Raw genomic sequence first — 18048 nt, 5'->3', positions numbered from 1 at the left:
AATGGGAGAGCTGTGAATTCTAATAATAACTGAGGGAAATAAAGCATGGAAAAAGAACCTATCTTTTGAATCTATCTCTTGTTTGCAATTAACCCTGGTTGATTTAGGAGCATTGGAACTAAAGTGTTAAGGATGTTGCTTTTTGCTTGCATTTAATCCATAAAAAGCTCTGCAATAATAACCTTGTGAAGTATAATTTTAGAATATTACTTGTATCCTTGAAACTATAGCTTTGGAATATATATAAAGGAAACGTGCTTATCTCACACCTTATTGAAGCAGAGAAAAACAGCTTGAGAAAGGAAGATGAAAATCCTAAGTGCCTAAGCACACAGGCAATGCTACAGGAAATGTATCTCACTTGACAAAAAATAAAAAGTTATTAAAACCCATTCTTTCTTTGCTGCTTAGAAAAGGTTTTTTTTTTTTTTTCTGTATATTGTTTCCTGTATAAAATAGTTCTGCCTTAACAGAAATAACTAGAATGACTGCCTTGTTCATGTTTCTCCCCTTACATCATCATTGGGTATCTGATCTGGACCTTCTAAAGGTCATAAATAACTGTATCCACTGTTTTCAGAAGAACAGTAAGCATAAACATACTAACAGCAGTAATCTCCCTAAAGATTACCCAACTCTTGTAAAAACCTTAGTAAGATGACATGCAAGTTAGCTCTCTAAAGATGTATTTTAGTACCCAGCACTTACTTTCCACCTCTTTTTTTTTCTTTAAACGCTTTGTCCGGTCAATGGCAGCCAACTCAGCTTTCAGCAGCCGGTAGCGTTTCTGGATTTCCTGCATTTTTGCTTGGAGAACTGTTATGCGCTCGGTGCTACTCAAATTTTGCAAGTCAGCTGCAAGTTAAACAATTTCTGTTAATTATTGCATTGCAGTAGTTCCCAAGCCTTCTGAGGCTTCTATGAACGGGAAGGTACTCAAATCTTAGTGATGTACTTTGAGGTAGCAGGCAGCAAAGCTGAGAAACAGCAACTACTGTTTATTATCGCTATCTTGCCCGACACAAACACACTGAAACTTCTTCTTACAAGAAATACTAAACAAGTCTTGGTTCATTACGGCAAAATGGAAGGGGAAGATTTAAAAATTTAAAATCTTAGAGGCTGAGCAAGAAACAGAGAACAAGGAGTAAAACAGCAAGAAAGGAAAACTATCAGGATGTATGGCAAAATTAGGCAAACTGGGGATGGAGTGATTTTAGAATTAAAAAACGCTCAAAACCAGAAAATTCCAAAAGCCTTCTTATAGTATGCCACAAGACCACAAGAGGCATGTTTCAAAAAAGATACTTACACACTTGAAAACTCCATTTGCAACCTTTGGGCAAATGACTATCATGTTCTTTTAGATCAGACTCCCTCTCTCCACTTTGCCCACATTTTCCTGTGGGAAGGTAGATTGTTACAAAACAAAGCAACTTTCCCACCCAACCCAAAGCTTACCAGGACCTGTCTTACTCTAACATGACAGAATCCATCCTGGTGTAGCAGCTTGGCACACAGCTCTCTACACCATGGGTGCCCAGGGACAGGACCTCAAACCAGGTCCTGTCTGTAATGGGAGCCCACTAATTCTGGCATGCTGGGAAAGGGAACCCTTGCACTGGAAACACCAGCCAGTTAGTTGTTGTGCACGTAGACTCAGATCTGTTCTGTGGATTTATGGGAACCATAGTCCTACAGACCTAGAAGGCTGATAAAAGTAGGAGACTGTGGCTCCACAATCCATCCCAAAAACTGGCCGGTGTTTAACTGAATGTGTGTGTGGGTGAACATAGGGAGGTAGGGTAGGGACACACTTCCTGGAAGGAGATTCTTGAATACGATCCAGCTGCTCAAGGTTCGTATAGCCATAGTCCACTCTACTCTCCAACTGGATCACGACAGTGTGCACTTATTGCTTTAGAATCACAGCCATAAATAAATTGCCTGCATCAGAAAATAAGGCAAAGAGGCACTGTAATGTGTTCATGTAGGTGCCAAAATTATCCACATGTTTCTATTTATGGAGCTATATAGTCTTTAAAAAACTTTGCAAGACTGATTATTACGTCCTAGCTCCTACTCACCTTTTTTAATATTCATTTCAAACAAATGGTACTTTCACACATTTTATTTCACACTGAGCTGCTGTACTTACTACTTTTATTCTTCTTTTTGATGTTCACAGATCTTTTGAGGTTTGTTTTCTGCTTTTTGGAGGAGCTGTCTCTTCCCTGAGCATTTTGAAGGGTTTTTTGTCCTCTAAACACTATAAAGGAGGAAAAAGACCCCAAAAAGTAGAAAGAAATGGAAATAACAACAACAACAATTAAAAAAAAAGCCTGCATTTCTCTGCATTTTTCTCCAAGTATATACATCTGCAATTAACAAATCGATAGAGATATGTTTTTTGATGGCTGCCTATTGACCTCGTTCAAACTCTTGCCTTTGTTGAACGAAACACATTTTATTGCATTCTTTTAGAACAACGTTTCCAGATGAATTATAGTAACACACCTTCAGGGCATTTTGAGGAAATTCAGCTAATTGTTAACTGAAGTCTGTTGCAATGAAAAAAACAAGGAGTATAGTCAGGCAAGCATTTTCTTCCTCAGTGTTTTTCAGGCACTACAGCACAGTGAACGCATCTGTATTTTTGATGAACAGCAAAAGAGCCAGTCACTTTCACAAAAAAGCTTTTGAATCCAGCCTTGCCAGCAGTTAAAATGCAGGCAGCAATACACTGACATCATGTGCACAAGTGTTGGTTGTGTTTATTGTCCTCTTCTCTCTGGTGGTCTCAGGATGAATCTCAAAATCACATGAATGTGAAACCCAGCTAAGAAGGTCAATGTTTGATATCAGCTTGACTTCCATTTTTCAAAACATTAACTTCACAAGGAGCAATGGTTTCCCAAACATGCAATAACGGCACTTTCTCCCACAAATTAAATAGCTTACAGAGAATCAGGTTTTGTGCAAGAAACAGCATCTTCTACTTATAAGCAGGGCACTCAAAATGCTTTCATCTTGCTACAAGAAATATTCCTTACACTCTGTATTACAGATTGTTCTGGGCCTTTCTTTTCAAGTCCAGTATAAAACATCATTCTTATATACTTTTTTCCTCATTGAAACCATCACAATTCCTAACAAAAGGCCAAGAAACTTCCTGGCAGTTGTATTTTTTTTCACTAGATGATTGCACCTTTTCCACACATTTGAAGTAGACAGTAGGCTACTATTTCCTGCAAAAATTCACTTCCCAGCAGCAAAACTATAACAGAATGAAGATACATGCGCAATGGTAAAATGAAAGTAGCTTAGGTTGAAGACAGTTCTTTTTACCCTTTCCTTTACCATTTTCAGCATGCTCTGGCTCTGATTGATTACCACTACTGGAGCTGACCCTGGCATCAAAATCTTTTGAAGAAATATTTTGGTGAGACTGGAGATCTTGCATCTGCCCTGCAGTATTCTGTGCCTCTGCCATGCCATGCATTTCATTTGTGGTGCTTTGTTTCCCTTCTTGATTTGGTGGCAGACTCCCAGAGACAATGACAGTGGATTGATGGTTACTGCGCTCTGCTACAGCTACAATGGAAGGTGACTCAAGAGTTGGAGCACTGTTTTGCACTAAAAACTCCTCTTCTTTTCTCCATCATTTTTATTCTAGGTGAAAGAAGAAATGAAAAACATTTCTCATTTGAGCAATTACAAGACTGCCATCTTAAAATTATGCAGTGCTTGCATTTGTTAAACATTCGATGTGTAGAGGAAAGCTCTCCTCTTTACTTAAAAGTATACAAGTACCTTCCTATGGTCCATGCTGAGACCTTTCTGTTGGAGACACAAACTTTGTCAACACCCAGAGAGATGTGAGAACAAACACAGCCCTAGAGTGCTGTAGGAGCAGTGGGGCCACAGGGTGACAGGCACAGCGCTGCAGCCGTTGGGCAGTTGGGCAGTTTGTGGCCGTTGGGCAGTTGGGCTGTTCCTTGGCACAGTGGTTCCAGAGGTTCCACCATGCTGCAGGGAAAGGAGAGGGGGAAGGTGAGGCAGCAGGAACACTGACTCCTGTGGCAGAAGGAAATTCTTCCTTGTAGCCCACCACCTGAGGAACCTAACCTATGCCTAAATATGAGTTAAAAAAAAAAGAAATAATTTTGAAGAAAAGGCTCTGAAATAAAATTATATGGATACACATGAGTCCTGTTTGCTCTCCAGAATCAGCCAAGGGAACTCCCAGATTTCACCCCATCAAGTTGGCTTCCAACACTGATGAAATGGATTCTTCTCATTGGTTTTCCATTAAGTCCTGCATAACGAAAAGAAAAGAAAAATAAAATAAAATTAAAAAGAAAAAGAGAAGTAAAAGAAAAAGAGAAAGAAAAAGAAAAAGAGAAAGAAAAAGAAAAAGAAAAAGAAAAAGAAAAAGAAAAAGAAAAAGAAAAAGAAAAAGAAAAAGAAAAAGAAAAAGAAAAAGAAGTGAACATCCCAAAATCTTTATGGGAAAAGTTTTTATTTCTAAAAGGCTGGGAAACCACTTTTCTTGCCATGTATTTATACACCAATCAAAAAGAAGCAGAATGGGGTATACTTAAGAATGTATCAAGCCAATATTGTTAGCAACCAGGGCATAAAAGGGAGTGAAACTATCTTGATATTCTTTTGTTCTAATATTTGGTACATTCCTTTGGTCTGCCTTTATCATTCATCATACCTAAATGCAAAACTAAATTGTACATATTCATGGTTTATAGCAGCAATTATGACATTTGTAAGAGAACTTACTAGGAAAAAAAAAAAGAAAATCAGGAGTCATATAAAATGGAATTTGGATTTGAATAAAGCAATCATTTGTGTACTTTTCACTCTGCTAAGTTTCAGCTAGGATTCAATTCTCCATGTGTTGGGACACAAAGGATGAAGGCTTTATTACACTGACAGGTAAGAGGAAAAGGTGTGTTTTTTCCAGTTATCACGAAACAGTAGAGTCACACGTAAAACACACCACCAAATGAAAATTCAGATGGATTGTGGATCTCTAGCAGAGAGATACATAGTATATAGTATACATACTATATACTATATATACTATAGATAGAGTGTATATATATATATATATATATATATGGTATATATACTTCATATATATACCTTAAAAATTAAACAAAAAGATAAATTCTTACAACTAGATAAAGTGTGGCCAGGTAATAAAAATAAACACTTCTGAGCCTGAATGTCTGCAAAGTGGGTATTTGGGATGGCAAGCAGTGACTCCACTTGAAGTCACTAACTTTCAAGTCACTGACTTTGCACTAAGACTTTTAAATTCTTTTTCAGTTCAAGGCTTCCATTTTAGATCAGAATGATACAAAACAAACACTGCTCCCTGTCACAGACATCTTTTATTAAAAATCCTTTTCTTAGTATTTGTCCTTCTGAGAAGCTGAGAGGCCTCAGGAACAACATGCAAACAATGGTTATCTGCTTCTGTGGAATGCAACAGGTGGATCTTTGATGGGCCCATGTTGGTTGTTTCTAATTAAGGGCCAATCACAGTCAGCTGGCTTGGACTTTCTATCCGAGACACAAGCCGTTGTTATGATTCCTTCTTTTTCTATTCTTAGCTAGCCTTCTGATGAAATCCTTTATTCTACTCTTTTAGTATAGTTTTAATATAATATGTATCATAAAATAATAAATCAAGCCTTCTGAAACATGGAGTCAGATCCTCATCTCTTACCTCTTCCTCGGACCCCTGTGAACACGGTCACAACTCCCTAATACCAAGAAATTAAGATGCCCAGTAGGCATCTTAAGATGCCCAGTAGGCATCTTATGACCCAAGGCTGGGCCTGCTGAATCCAAAACTAAAGAGGATTCTCAGAGATTGGCTTGTAGATCCTCCTACAATTCCTAGAAGGAAAACAAGGAAGAAAGAGAATTTTTCCAGCTGCTATATTTATACTCAAAAAGGTGCCACGTTCTCAGGAAGACAAGGGACCTCAAGGAAATAGCAAGCCTTGGCAAATTCACGGATAAGTTCCAGAAATCCTCTGTGTAGCTCATAACATGAAAGAAACAAATTATTTTTTGGCTGTGATCAAAGAAAGGAGGAGAGTTAGTTTCATATCCAAATACTGGAATATTAGATGAGGGCCTCATTTCGTAATTTAGTTTATTTTTAAATTATTTCCCTTCTTCCCTCTCTCCCCATCCCAACATACACTACCCTTCAGATCTTGAAATTACATGATAGGTGTTAATTTTTGATTTCAGAGGCGGACTCTAAAGCAAAAAACTTGTATATTGGTAAATGCGGGAAATGGAAGACAGTTCTCAGGGCCTGACAGAAGGCCTACACAGTATGCACCTACAAATGAGTACCTTGAGAAAAGAAAGGCTGAATTAGAAATGCCATTGAATAGGATATATATTGTTGGGAGAGAAACGGAGTTAGAAAAAAGTTTCAAAAGATACCCTTGCAAATAGGACTAGATAATTTAGAGAAATACAACTATGAAGTATGCACTGTATACAGAACCATGAGGACGAGTTCTAGATGATTGGTTTGCAGGCACCTATAGCATGGAATAAGAAAAAGCAAAATAGGACAAGAAAAGCTTATAATGTATTATACCTGAGAAAGAGTAAGATTCTAGTTGTGATAGCAGGAATTATAACGTCTGCATGGTCAAACCCTTCTCATAAGACTAAAAAAAATTCAATTTGTCAAATGCCTCACAATTACCTCATCTCTGGGTCAAGAAACAAGTCTTGTCTGACTGGTAACTTTTCAACAAGCTGAGAAAGAAATTAGTACCTGGACATGCAGGTTTCTGAAGGGAGGAAAGAAAAGTGTTGACAAGAATAAAGCTAAGTTTTAAATGCCTGAAACACTCAAAAATGACATGTTTTGGGATAGTGTACCATATGTTAGACAGAGGCAAAACAAACCACAACTCATTAGTATCTGGACTTCATTGCCCACTATGCTTAGAAATGTTGCTTGAAGGCACTTTGTGTCAAGGATCCAGTTCCTGTAGATGACTGTTGATGTAGATCAAAATCCTACCAACAAATCAGTGTCAAAACCAGCAAGAGGGAGACTTTTGTCCTTGGCAGTAGCTTCCAGGTGCTCCTGGAAGTCACCAGGCCTAGACACAAAGATGTGTATTCAACGGAGGCAGAGAAGCATCATGCTTAGCTCTAAATGTGACCTTTGCTAGCAGATCATACTAGCAGCTACTAAATTACATTTCTTCTGCTCTTAGCCAGAGCCAAGATGGGAATCAAAGTCTAGATCACAGGAGAAGATCACACGAGCCTCAGCTTTTCCAGAAGAGGAAAACTGCAAAGGATAGTAAATTTGCGACGCATTTACAGGCTATTTTTGCAGATCGATAGACAAGGGATGAAGCTTAAAAGATGAGAGCAAAGGAAAATCAACAGATGTGCTGAAAGGGAGTGAAGAGGAAGGAGACCTCAAATTAACTGAAAAGCTGCACAGAAAGCTTCTCTACTTTTTGCACTTGCCTCAAGTTTTAAATGGCAAAATCTAGGAGTATTTCCAACTTAGTTTTATTAATTCTAGAAGAAAGACAATCAAAACGGTGTGCTTCTGCTTACAGTATGAAGTAAAGCACAGGAAGCCATTAGAGTAAGAAAAATTGTGTTCAGAAGGCTGAGGCAGCCTTAGGGGTAGGAGGCATGGGGAGGCGTGGAACTCAGGCCTGTGGGCAACCTTCAAGGAGCACCCAGGCCCTGAGCAGTCCCTAACAGTGCGTATGCCAGCAGATGGAGGCGAAGTGGAGCCCCAGCTCGGTGGGAAAAGGGCCGGGGTGGGGAGCCGTGCTCAGCAGGGGCTCCTGCATCAAATTGCTCAAAGACAGGCGTGCTATGGTGTGTGCATGTTTCCAACACCTGGCAACAGCAGGCTGGCCCAGATGTGGGAAAAGGCCAAGGAGGCAGCAGAGTGGGAATGGGGCTCTGCAGGAGGCCCGGGCGGTTGCACACCCCTGTGGGGGATGAGGCTGGCCCAGAGGGTCCCTGGGGGTCTGGGGTGAAAAGGGGGGAGAAGAGAAGCAGGGAGGAAATGCCAGATGCCGCTGTGAGAATGCCATTCCATCCCACAGGTGACATAGTGAGAGGAGGGTGGCAACAAAATGGTGATTGCTGCTGATCAGCCTGACATCTTCAAGACAAGAGGCCCAGAAAGGACTGCACATCTGCCTCCTAGTGTTGTCCTGAATGGGAGCTCATTACCCGGTGTTCATTACCTGTAGGTCCCTCAGCTTCCCGCAGGCATGCCACACTTGCGGTAAGCAAAGCTGCTTACCTCCCTATGTTCTTTGGGCCTCTGAAAGGGACTGTCCACTTAGCTACAGCCTGGCAAGGAAGGGAGTCTTACAACACTCGGGATATTTTCGACTTTTATTGACACTCGGGCTGAAACCAAGTATCCCCTCGCTGCTTCTCCATCTTCAGCATTCTGTCCTGCAGGTGGCCTGCTCAGGTTGACAGCTTGGAGCGCCTGCAGGCTCCAGTTCTGCTGCAGCCCAGCTTTTCCTCTCACTGCCTAATTCTTATTATGACAATTCTTTCATTTCTACTTCAAAGCTTCCCTAAATTAACAACACTCTATCCTAAGCTAAACAATCCTCTACTATCCAAGCTCTCTACGTTCTATAGTCCTTAAAAGTTGATCCCTACATCTCCTAATTTTTTTAAACTTTCATCTTTTGCAGAAAGAAAAACAACAGAGCTTTAAATTGAACCTAACAACATCTCTAACCCAACCTAACCTAACCTAACCTAACCTAACCTAACCTAACAGCTAACCTAACAGCTAACCTAACAGCTAACCTAAGAGCTAAACTGAGCAAATATTTACACTATCGTGTTTCCTATCTACAGCACAGCTCCTCTTCAAACTCGGGGGATGGCTGAAGCTCGGCCTAAAGATGACGCATCCCCTTTTCCCTCCTCTCGGCTGGCGGGGCATCAGGGCCTCCTCAGGCGCAGGTGTCTCCTCTCCAGTCTTCCTGCACTCGCTTGGCTGAGATGATCAGAGCAGCCAGGCTGGAGGCAGGATCGCCTGAGGTCACAAAGGGATGCTGCCCAGAGGAAAAAGAACAAAGAAAGGAACTCTTACTTTCCAGGATCACATCCTCGCGGGCTCAAGCAGGATTCCCTGGCTACCAGCAAGACACACATCGAGCACCGAGGGCAGCATGTCACCCTGCGCCTTCCTGTCCTGGCAGCTTTCTGTGCCACGTGGCCCACACTCCTCCTCCTCATCCCTTCATGCAGGTGTCCTCAGCTGCCAGGCCTTTTTGCCCCTTTGCTTTTCCTTACCTGTAGGAGCTCCTGGGCAGACCAGCGCCTGTCCTCATCTGCCTGCAGGCAGCAGCGGAGGAAGTCGCGCAGGAGAGCCGAGTGGTGCCTGGGGTTCTGCAGTTTTGGGGGCCCGTTCCTTTCTAGCAGTTCAAAAACCTACAGCACATGGATGCAAGAGGACACTCCACCTGCTCCTTTGCTAGCCACACACAGCTCTCTCCACACAGAGCCCTCTTGCTAAGCTGCACCTTACCCGGAGACGGGCTTCCCGCTGGTAAGGAGCTTCCCCTTCCACCATTTCCAGCCCCATGATCCCCAGGGACCAGATGTCCACTTTGGGGCCGTAGGCTTCTCCTCTCACCACCTCCGGTGCCATCCAGCTGGGAGTGCCGACGCTGGAGCTGCGCTTGCTGTGCTCAGGGCTGAGCTGAGCACAGAGGCCAAAGTCACCTGAGGACAAAAACAAAGCCTGTCAAAGCCAGCTACCACTGGCAAAGTGGCCAAAACCATTGCCCACTCCAAGCCTGACCAGGCCATGCTGAATCTAGCTGAAAAAGCAGCTGAGCTCTCCTTCCACGTGCCTGGAGCCAGGCAAATAAGGCATCGGCCGCTTCAAAAACACCCTGACGATTCACGCACTGGCCAAGCCGCGCTTCTGCCCCAGTGGCCGTCACCAAAATGCAAGCGCACGGCATATGCTGGACATGCTGCAGCCCAGCAGGGACACCCACCCAACTTGACGGATCCGTCCGTGCTCACAAGGACGTTGCAACTTTTGATGTCTCTGTGGATGACTTGGCGGCAATGAAGGAAATGCAGTCCTTGCAGGCACTGAGAGAGAAGAAGGAGGGAGGGAAAGTTAACGTGCAGGATCTGATTTCATCCCACCCGCAAGGAAAGAGCTCAACGGGATTGGCGGCTTTCTCAGGGAATTGTGAGCCAGGGCGAAACATCACGCTGCTGTCATCATGAAGAGCTTGCTGCTTCAACCCTCTTGGAAGTTTTTTCTAGATTTCCAAGCAAAGGCACCTGGGCTCCCAAAAGTTCCACCGGCCTTGGGTAGGAAGCGCGTCACCTTTGGCTGGGAGGCGGCACGGTAAAGAATTTTGGGGAAGCCTAGTGGCAGCAGAAGAGGAAGCTGCTGGTGACAGCAGCACCTTCGAGCTGTTCCAGAATGCATCGCCATCCAGGCTGCAATGCTATCCTTTGAAGCTGAGGACAGCTCTTTGCCCTTAGCTTGAAATTCTGCCACCCGCATGCTGCCTTCCAGTGGCAAGCAATGTAGGACAGACAGACAGGCTCCAGGCAAACATTCCCAGGCACAGCTGAGAAGAGGAAGAAAGAGAAATTGAGCCAGTGAGCGAGCACCAAGGCCAGACAACAGACAGGATGGAAGAGTGCAAGAACAGAGCCTGAGGAGTGCGAGGGCACCGGCAGGCAGTACACTTCCCATGCTCTTTCTTCTCCTGTGTGGCATGAGAGCAGCAACAGCAGCAGCAGCAGCAAAAGAAGGGTGAGAGCAAGAAATCTCGGCTCTCCTTAAGCTCCAGCTGGCAAGCAGCATCCGGGCAGGCTTGGGCAAGCACAAGCGGGATCCCTCACCTCCCGACAGACAGCGCCTATCTGTCCTTCCTCCAGGTACACTGCCCTCAGCACATCAAACAAGGTGCCGCCGTCCATGAACTCCATGGCCAGCCAGAGCTCCGCATCCACCAGGTAGCTGAAAGAAGAAAACTACGGCATGGAGAAACAGAATGGGCACAGCCTCAGTCACCCCAGGGCCTGAGCCAGGTTTTTACAGCTGCTCTCCAAGCTACGTGGGCCACAAGAGACTATTGAACAGCAGCTCCACCTCCTCCCACGCTCTGGAGACCAGCAGAGAAATCATCCCCAGCTCTGTTCTCTGCCAGTGACCAAAGGGCATCGTCTCTTTGCGCTTGCACCAGCTAAAGCTACATTGACACCAGAATATGCCAACCTGTCTAAGTAGGTAACGATATTGGGACTCCTGTTGTCCCTCATGGCCAGGATTTCATTGGCAGCCAGCTCCTCGGACATCTCCTCCTCGAGGGACATGATCTTGATTGCCACCTGCAATGACATTGGCCACCGGTACCTTGAGAAGACGCACCCTGCTCGAGATCACAAGGAGCACGGAGCGAGTGCTGGTGCAATGAGGCAGCACGCTGGGCCAAAGCGCCTTGTCACTAGACAGCAGAGCTTAGCAGAAGCACCAAAGGCCAGCCCAAATGCATTCTGCCCCCTGAGCCTAGACTGCATTTCAGAGGAACAGCCTCTGCTGCAGACATGGAGCTGCCACCCAAAACTCCAAGCAGAGCTCACAGCAGCAGGCAAAGCGCTCCAGAGCTGCAAAATGGCATGGGGCTGTTGGCACTTTACCTGTTGTCCGCTGCTGGTGTCAAGGGCTTTATAAACAGCTCCAAACCCCCTAGAAAGACAAAAGCAGCAGAAAGACACCTTTATCCCTTTGGCAGTGAAAGCAAGCCCAGGCAGCAGATCTCCCCAGGCTGCCTGGACACCTTCCTCAGAAAAAATGCCTGGCTGCAGCATCTCTTCGGCCAACGGCACCTCAGCCCGTCAGCCCTCTGCCATGCGGCACAGGCTGTCCGAGGGAACACTAAGGTGCAGCATGAAGACCAAGGGCCGCTGGAAATCTCCAAGGCGCACGCCCTGCCAGGTCATTTCACAACCTAAGGGGAACTCTCTCCTTGTGCGGGTGTGCATGTATGTGTGTGTCAAAAAAGGGAGAACAATTTGAGTCAGAAGACTGTCCTTGACAATCTGACCTTTCTTGGATGGCAAGGTGCTCTTTCAGGCCTGAAAGCTGCAGGGGCAGGGGTTTTCCCAGCTCCTGCTCCTCACTGCTGCAAGCAAGACACTGCCAGCATCAACTTGTCTTTGATGAGGCCTTTGGATTGCTCTGACCGAGCAGTCTGGGCAGGCCACACGAGGTCAAGCCAGAGCCTGACCATGATTGGGGCTTGCCTGACTTCACGCTTGATATTGCACCTGCCAAAGACCTGGCCCACACTTTTGTAAAATGAGCTGACGTCACGCTTACCCTCGCCCGAGTTCCTCAAATGCCGTGTATTTGCCTGTTGGCCGGCCTGGACTCACGATGCTCCCTGAAAGACAAAAGCAGTTCAGGGCGCTCACTGGCACACAGAGACGCCGCTGCCCAGAGCGTCCCAAAGGCAGCCCCACTGCCCGCAGCTCTGGGCCCTTTGCGGTCCCTCGGCTTCCAGCTGCTGAGACCAGCAAGTGGGAGGGCCATCTTCTCCACCTTTCATCAGGTGGCCTTTCCAAGAAGGCCTTGATTTCTTTCAAGAGCAGCATCCCACGCGATAAGCCAAAATGATGAGCCCTTAAGAAGGGGGCCCTAAGAGGTAACCAAGGGCCTTTGCAGCCTCCTCACTCACACCCACCATCACTGGCAGGTCCACTGCCAGGGGCACAAAGTGTCTGGGCCGGAGGAGGAGTAAGAACCAGAGCCAGAAAACAGCTGGCGCCAGACAGCTGCCTGGGCAATAGTCACTTGCTAGGTGCCAGCCTTCTGCTCAAGCAGAAACAATCTCTGCTTTTGTCTTTGGCCCACAAGGCAGCCCAGGCAGGGCCAAGCCAGGCCCAGCCGCCCTCACAGGCAGCAGGGACTCCCTGAGCGCTGCCGCGCTGCCTCAGAGCACAACAACACCTTCTGCAGAGAGGCCTAAGTGCCTCTGAGACCGAGGGGCAGCATCTGGCGCAGCCTACACCCAGACACGCGCACAACACCCTGCTCTGGCAGACAAGAAATGCACCGGACGTACTCAGTCTCTTCAGGCCCTCCCTCATCTCGGGCTGCTGGGCTGCGCTGCTGCAGGAAGTGCCGGCAGCGGGGGTTGAGCTGGCTGCTGCAGGCCACACTGCTCCGGCGGCACCAGGCTGAATGGCAGAGCCTGTCTTGCGCTGGGACAAGAAAGGATTGCCCGTCAGAAGGGTGGCTGGCACACATGCCCCCCCTAAGCGCACGGCAAAAGCAAGGCCTTGGGAAGGTGCTGCCAGCCACGGCCAGGCCTCTCCAGCTGGGGCAGTTCCCATGTCCCCTTCTCAAAGGCACCTTCGGGAGAAGCCCAAAGGCTACTGGCATCCAGCCCCTCCCGACCACCTCCATGCTCCACGTCTTCAGCTGTTCTGCAAGACACTGGCAACAAGGTATCGATGGGGCTGCCAAGATCCACAACCAAAACACCCAATCCATAGAGACCTATGCTACAAGGTCCCCTTAGCCAAAATGCAAAGCCCCTTCCTTGTACAAATCATCTAACCATGACCCACCATCTTCTTTAGTTGGAGCTTTCAAATCTTTCAGCTTTTGTATGCTTTTGTGGGTGGATTCAGAGTGATCAGACACGTTCATACAACACAATCCTTCTAATTCCTCACAACCGTGTCCATGTGCCAGTAAAAGAAAATCAATTTCTGCTCTGTTCTGTATGGTTGCATGTCTGACACCGCTAACATCAGTCATCATGTCACTAATTGCAATGGACGTAGCTCTGTCTTCTTTCTTCAGCCAACAGCCCAATCGCTATAATGGTTTCAATGCCTCACCCGAGGTAAGTGTATGCAGAAATAAATTTGATATAACTCATTTTGCAGGGCCCTAGGGTCTCAAATTAGTATTACATTTTTCTTTGTAATGATGGGCAAATCTTTTTTCTCTGTTTTTTCTCTTGATGGCTTTTTTAATGATAAATTCTGTCACAGTGAGTTGTCTGATGCTACATGGGCCACCTTTAATCTTTGAGGAATTCCCTGCCACACTCTATCTCCACAAATGAGCCAATATTCTGTTACTAATTGTCGTGGGGACTCATCTGGGTCATCTACTTGTCAGCAGCTTCATCCTTAGGGCACACTGGGGTAGTACAATTGCACCACAAACTTGAGTATCTGTCCACAGGATGATGGGGAGTAACATTTAACTGTGGATCTCCCTGGTACTGAAACACAGTAGAAAATTCCATTAGAAATGAACCAAGAATTCCAATTCTTGAGGTTCAGAAGATTCTCTAAGAAGATCAGGGGCCCAATGATGCCAGCTGGTTATGGGATTGGTCTCGTTGGAAGCCTCACACCAATATTTGTCACGACTGGGTATTGGCCATTCCTTGGCTGGCACTGGCACACTAACCAAACAGGTCACAAAGGGTTTGTCTGGGCTCGAATTGGTCAAACATGTGGTGTCTTAGCCTGCTGACTACGCTAAAGCAAGGTAAACATTCATTTTTGGTTGATCTACAGGCATATATGCACTACAAAAGCAAGCAAGCAAAACCAACAAGCGCCAGTATATCATTTGATCAAGCTCCAAGTTCCTGTTCAGCTGCTTTTTGGCAAAAGCTTCCCCATCTATTTCAGTTCTCAAGCAAATCTTGTAGCACTTGTTAAGGGACTGGCCAATTATAGAGCACTAAACTGTACCTCTAACCTTCAATTTTTACAAATTTGGATATCTTAAAATTCTTTTGAACACAATGGACACCACGCTTTTGCTGAAAGAGCTCTATGATACAAACCCTTTTCACAGTCCAAAAATCAACAATCAAACTCAAGATTTGTAGCTTTCACAGGTTGAACAGGGAATGTCTGGCATGAACCGTAGTTTCTTTGTGCGGCTCATGTCTGCATGCTCATTTCCCTGCTGGTGGAAATGTCGGTGCGCTCTTGTGTATGAGACGGTTTCACGTCCTTCGCGGGGACCCACTTAGGTCTGGCACCTGTGCAAATAAATACAAGCATACCGTTTGCCCCAAGTGATTAGTGCAAATGGTCCTTCAATTTGTCCTAACTCAAGGTTTCTGATCAAAATTGAAGAAGTCTCTTTCAATTTTGCCTGTGTGCTGTTGGAAAAGTGCCTAAAAATTGGAGGATTAGGTCCTGCAAATGAGCTATTCAAAACATAAAGACATCTAAAGCTTTGCTCAACCTCATCTGGGGTGTTGCTTGGGCCACTCCCCATTTTGTTGATCTAGAATGTGTTTTAGAGTGTGGTGTGTCCTTTCAACAACTGCCTGACCTGGGTAGGAATGGGGAATTCCAAAAGTGTGGCAAACAACCCAGTCCATCAAAAACGTGGCCAATTTTTGAGCTGTGTATGTGGGGCCATTTGTCGGTTTTTACCTCATGGGGGATCAGTCTGGCGAGCTCTGGACCACAGTGACACTGTCAAGGACAAAAGCAAGAGACGAGAGGTGCTCTTTCTTCTCGGGACCAAAGTCCCACTGCTTTAATGAAGAACAACTCCAGAAGAGAAAGAGAGCATCCAGGAGAGGAAAGAGGATGTCCTGGAGAGGAAACAGAGCATCCACCTCATGGCAGGAGATTTTAAATCCTGGTGGAGGGGGAGCAGTAGAAAGGAACTACCATAGTGCAACATGTTAAATCACCACACTGTAGTTTTCTGCATAAATTGGTGCACTTGATGCAAACAAAATCCTAAAATCTCCCCAAACACAACCGTACAGTCTAAAATGACAACAATGAGGGAGAAAAACTACTCAACCCCCCTGTGTACCCAAGCACCAGGTGTCACAGGGAGTACTAACCCCTGCAATTACAAAGTCCACACACACAAGCTCACCAGGAAAGGAGTATCTCTGTGAGGGGACAGAGTGCTTGCTTTTCTCAACACAACACACACCATAAATCACAACAGCATCCACTCACATCATCTTCCTCAAACATTCACACACTGAAAACACAACCACAATTACAGCACACAGGAAAAATTGCAGCAATAAACCAGGATTTGCTCAATTCACCCCTAGAATTGCTAGCAGGTCCTTATTGACACAGCAAATCCTTTCTGCCGGCAGCCAGACCCAAACCCAAACTGTACAGGCGTACGTTGTGCACAGGACATCTCTGTGTGACTTATGAACCACCCTTCCCCTGCGTACACCTTACGGGTTACTTTATACAGAGTTAAACATTCCCTTTCTCCACAGTCCCAGCAGTCTTGTCTGTCCCCCACGAGGAACAGCCGAGAGAGGAGGTGCCTCCAGGAAAGGAATGTCCTGGCAGCGCCCAGAGACATCCACAGCACGGTTATTCTCGCTGGAGCAGAGAAGTGTTCCTGCCACGGTCACCAAATGAAGTGTGGAATAGAACTCACCACATTTAAAGTTAGAAGGTGGTGTGTTTATTACAGCAACAGGCACACGAGGAGTTGTCTCCTAAAGACGTGTGAAGAATCGCTGTCTCTCTGCTTTTCTAAAATGTCTTACATATCCATATAATTCCCAAAAAAACTAACACACATTCATTAGGTAACACTGCCTACCCCCCTTTGTATTAAAATGTATTATAATTGAGTCCAAAGTTCCTTTGCTTTCTGCAGTCTTTCACTTCAAATGGGTTGGTGGGTTTTAAAGTGGGGAATGGTCTCCTTCTGATGAAGACCAAGACGTCTTCCTCAATTTGACCTCTTTACTTATGACCTGTTGGCAGGCTTTCGCACCCCTTGGCTATAGCTGAAGTTTCGGGGCCCAGGTACAGGCTACCTGCCCAGGTGCAGGTCCTCTTCTTTGTCACAAAGAAATCTGCATCCCATCCTGCTTCTTTAAACATAGTAAAGACAGGCAAGTGATATATTACCCTTGCCTTAACTACGTTACCTGCAAAACATTAATTATCCCCTTTTGTTTCTATTCTTCTTGCTATATTCTTTCCCCCTAACTAAATCTTGCTAAAATTTTAACTCTCCCAGTTCTTTTAAATCCTTGATTCATTGGCCTCATCTCAACCGCCAGCCATGTGTGAGCCAATGCAGTAACTGGGAAATTCCACTCCTGAGCAGGAGATACAAGGCCTGGTTCTGAGCTGGAAGGGTGAGAAGAATGAGATGCACAGCGTTTTCATCCAGGGGATGTCCTGAAAATGCGCTGCCTACCTGCCCCTGCTGCAGACAACCACGCTCCACCTCCTTCTACTGCTCAGTGTTTTTTGAGGAATCCAGGGGTTGGTATGTATTATTTGCTACTGCAACTAATAGAATGAATTTGCTTTGCAAGTCCTCTTTTGTCCTGGGTTATTTTGTGCAGGGGTCTTCTTCTGAGCCTTGACAAAAACCAGAATGGACCTACAGGACACTCCTATTCTCATGTCAGTAAATTCAGAGAAGTGATTTCAGTATCAATAATTCAATAAGTATCAGTCAGTAAATCAAACAATTTGGGGGAATATTTAGCCTGTGAGTCTCAGCAAAGTGTTGAATACATCTTAGAACCATGGATACAAACTAGTAAGTGAGATTGCTGGATGTGCATGTATTAGGGAAGTGATTCCCCATACACCCTGTGCTGAAATCAAGTATTGCCTCCCTTCTAACCCTGAGCTGGCAGCAGGGATTGGGCCCTGCTTGGTAACGTTCATTTGGAAGACTTCTGTTGAGCAGGTAAGAATGGTCCAAATGAAATCTTTTCTAGCTTTTTCCCTCTGGTTTACCTGTTTGAGGGTTAAAATTCAGTGCTGCAGGTGTCCTGGGTGTGTGCAGAGCAGAGCAGCCCCAGAAACCCCTTGGGCTGCCCACAAGTTGTCATGCCTTGTTCCCAGGTGTGCCCAGCTGTGGCAGGAGAAGGAGCCCACAGCGCAGTGGGCACCGTGCCCTGCCCAGCCGGGGCTCTCTGGCACAGAGCAGCA

At 45.6% G+C, this 18048-nt stretch overlaps 1 pseudogene; it reads right to left on the bottom strand.

The window, feature by feature from the left end:
* Positions 1-544: 544 nt before the first annotated feature.
* Positions 545-17350, bottom strand: LOC128941469 (serine/threonine-protein kinase PAK 1-like; annotated as a pseudogene).
* Between the last annotated feature and the right edge of the window lie 698 nt (positions 17351-18048).

The sequence above is a fragment of the Melozone crissalis genome, unplaced genomic scaffold, assembly GCF_028551555.1.
Source record: "Melozone crissalis strain CALT ecotype California unplaced genomic scaffold, PUWL_Pcris_2 ptg000036l_1, whole genome shotgun sequence".
Classification (NCBI taxonomy): Eukaryota; Metazoa; Chordata; class Aves; order Passeriformes; family Passerellidae; genus Melozone; species Melozone crissalis.
The sequence above is the reverse complement of the archived record's forward strand: the minus strand, read 5'-3'. Positions and strand labels throughout refer to the sequence as shown.